We start from the raw sequence: 3865 nt of genomic DNA on the forward strand, positions 1-3865 counted from the left end.
GACTTAACATGTTTCGTGTACTAAACAGGTAGACACAAATTGACCAGTTAATTTTCATGTTAAACAGGTAAGATACTCGTTTACCTATTAAGTACCCGTTAGTACCCGATTAGGTTTTTTTATAAATAAATATATATACAATAATATAATATGTTGTATACCCTTTATAGTTAATCCTTAAAATTTATACCAAACTATTGAACAACAGCGCATATCCAGATCCAGTCCAACATCAATCAAACACAACTTTTATACTAATTTTTTGCATTGAGACGAACCGTCTATTATTTTATATGGTCCGTCTAATTAGTCAGAACCACCATATGACTTTTAAACCTTAATACAGGTCGTATTAAGTGGTTAGACGGTCCATATAATCTACTTTTGGGCTATTTTCATTCTTAACCCTTAAGTTAAACTTTGGGATGAATACCAATTTGTCCCATGATTTATAAAGTATCAAAACGTAGGTCCGAGCGTTATCTTTTCGGATATTTACGCCTTCTCTTTTTTGGGATATATATTATACCTTAGTCCATTTAACTTTTAAAGGTTGGCAAATTTGGTATGAAATTTTCAGGATGTTACTGTTTGTAACCTTGTGGAAGATCTGCTAGCTCTCAAGTATAAGTATGCAAAATAGAATAAATTTCATTAATGACTTTTTTTTCATTAGTCATTCAGAGGAGGAAATCGCTTTACAATATGTATTGTGCTCACCGCTTAACCATGTAGGTCATGAAATCCGAACCGAAATATTTTTCAGTCCTAGGGTGATTACTTCATTTAGGTATATCTTATTCACCTTGTGACTTTTCTTGTCTTTCATGATGACCATTGTCATCAACCGGTGTTGTTGAACTTGCTTCCTCCTAGCCTAGAAAAGGAAACGCATTTAAACATAATGAAGCGTTCATATATTCCATGATTTCTTATGTGCATTCACATTCTTAGAATCAACAATTCTTGTATCCTACCTTTTGGACCTTTGGGACATGCATTAGCACGTTCGCTTGGAACCACCACACTTTCAGTATTTGTATGATAACTTTCATTTCATTCATAACTCACAAGGGGTTTCATCCTTTCTCTTATGGGTACCGTATTGAAAGATAGTTGGCGTACAATATTGCTTCCACAACAAATCCCACCTCAACCCAAAAGTAATCAATACGACATTCATCATCTCTCTTAATGTATGAATCTTTTGTTCCGCAATGCCATTTTGTCGTTGAGAATAAGGAGTGTTGCACTCATGTATGATCTCACTTTATGCACATATATTTCTAAATTTGAAGCATATCCATATCCTTTTACACTCATTACAACCTTGACGTTCTTGTTGAGTTGATTGCCGACCTCATTCTTGTACAAGAAAAACTTTTATATTGCTTCATCCTTACTCCTAAGTATACATAAAAATACCGTCAGTATCTTTTTTCACCTATAATCCCACTTACCTTACACTTACAACCTTCATACTTTCGTTTATGTATTATTTAATTGTAGTTTTATCAAGTTCGGTATATTCATGTGTTTACATGGCGCGTATATAACACATAATTTAGCTTTTCTTTTCATGGAAATGACGGTATATGTAAGTTGCGCGCCTACGTAACATGAATGAATCGTATGCACGTAATTTATGTGCCGATTTGGCGATCATATAAAATTGGGCATGTTCGAATTCTAGTATAGGCAATATTGTGTAAAATTTATGAGAAAGGTTAATTCTGCAAAATGGGTTGATGGTTTGATTTCGTGATTTTGCCTACATTTATTTTTGGATTAATTTAATTGAAATTAAGCAATAACCAACCTCCTTTTGTCTGGTCCACTATCCATTAGTACAATTCATGTGCCAAATTATAAAAGGACGCCAGCACCCAAACTTCAACCACAGCTATAAATATGCAATATAGCTTCTGAAGTTTCAACACAACACAAGAAAGCAATCACAAGTAAAGAGCTCTTATCAGAGGTATACATCCCTAAGATCATATATAATTTGATATATATATAATTATATGAATATAGTTATAAACTTGACATGTATTTGTTTTTATGCATGCAAACTCATGAAATCATTTTTGCAGGTTGAAACAATGGGGGCTGGTGGACGGATGAATGTTGCTAGTGCCAACGACAAACCCCTCGCTCACAGACGTGTACCAGTCTCAAAACCTCCGTTCGAGCTTAGTGATCTAAAGAAAGCAATACCACCACACTGTTTCCAGCGTTCTCTTGTGCGTTCCTTAGCAGCCGTTTTTCGTGATTTTATCCTTGTGGGTGCCTTATACTATCTCGCAGATACTTTCATTCCTATGCTTCCGAAACCCTTAGCATATGTAGCATGGCCTGTATATTGGTTCTTCCAAGGAGCTTATCTTATGGGGTTATGGGTCATAGGCCACGAATGCGGCCATCATGGCTTTAGCGAGTACCCATGGCTTAATGACACAATTGGGTTCATTGTACACTCGTTGATCCTCACTCCGTACTTTGGTTTCAAATACAGCCATCGCACCCATCATGCCAACACTAACTCTATTGAATACGACGAGGTTTGGATCCCCAAACGAAAGTCGGACAAATTGTACTCCGAACTTCTCAACAACCCAACAGGCGCATTTCTTGTATTTGTGTTCAAGATTGTTCTTGGCTTCCCTTTGTACTTTGTATTCAATCTTTATGGCAGGAAATACGAGAAGGGAATTGCGAGTCACTTTTACCCGTATAGTCCTATCTTCAATGACAGTGAGCGCTTTCAAATTTTCCTAACCGATCTTGGAGTCTTTGCCACTTGTTATGCAGTTTACCGCGCTGCAAAAATCATGGGCACGCAATGGGTGATTAACATCTACGGAATTCCCATACTTGTCATGAGTGGCTTCTTTATCTTACTTACATATCTACACCACACGCACCCTTCCATCCCTCACTACGATTCCACCGAATGGGATTGGTTTCGAGGTGCTTTAGCGACCGTTGACAGAAACTTTGGAATCTTGAACCATGCTTTCCATGATGTTACCCGTACTCACACCGTTCACCATCTCTTCCCAACAATTCCACATTACCATACTTTCGAGGCCAGGCAGGCAGTGAGGCCTATCTTAGGTGAATACTACAAGTACGACGATACGCCCATTCTAGAGGCTGTTTGGAGGGAGACAAAGGACTGCATCTTTATCGAACCGGATGAGGGTAATGGAACGAAAAAGGGTATCTACTGGTTTCAAAAATAGGGACCATGATATCGTTGCTTATGTCTGTTATCTTTTAATATATGTAATAAAAATAATGGCTAAGGGGTAGCGAGTGAAGGTATGCCATTATGTATTCAATGTTTGATGTTGTTCTCTTGTTTTGTATTAATGCTTAAATGGCAATCAAAAGACTTTTAATAGATCAATTAAATGTTTGAATCAACATTGGACATATATAATCGACGTGATCGAAGATATAACGTGAATCAGAAAGTAGGGTTGTTTCTTGGTGATTTATAATCATTCAGTAAGACAATAAACATAAACAACTGCTAAAACATGTTCACCTACTGATTTATATGAACACATATACAGAAGTTACAAGATACAATTTTTAGACTTTAACTTTTCATTTTGTGAAACCCTTTTGCATATACAGTATGCAGTTCCTAAACGCTAAGCTAGTGTGTGTTTGTTTGGGGTCTGAATGGGTTGAAGTCTGATTCGATTAGACGACTTCAGACTGTTTGTTTCATAAAAGGATCACATCTGAATGGTTTAGTAAGCCTCTTAGCGATTCAGATTAGAAACATCGCTGAATGAAAAAGAGACCAAATTACCCACAAACACAACCACCGCTCCTTCCTTCCTCTCTT

General features: G+C 36.8%; 1 pseudogene; it reads left to right on the forward strand.

The window, feature by feature from the left end:
• Positions 1-2058: 2058 nt before the first annotated feature.
• Positions 2059-3628, forward strand: LOC143562948 (delta(12) fatty acid desaturase DES8.11 pseudogene; annotated as a pseudogene).
• The last annotated feature ends 237 nt before the right edge of the window (positions 3629-3865 follow it).

This window comes from Bidens hawaiensis, unplaced genomic scaffold, assembly GCF_021521415.1.
Source record: "Bidens hawaiensis isolate Kalapana, Puna unplaced genomic scaffold, B.hawaiensis_p1.1 tig00001179_1, whole genome shotgun sequence".
In the NCBI taxonomy this organism is placed as follows: domain Eukaryota; kingdom Viridiplantae; phylum Streptophyta; class Magnoliopsida; order Asterales; family Asteraceae; genus Bidens; species Bidens hawaiensis.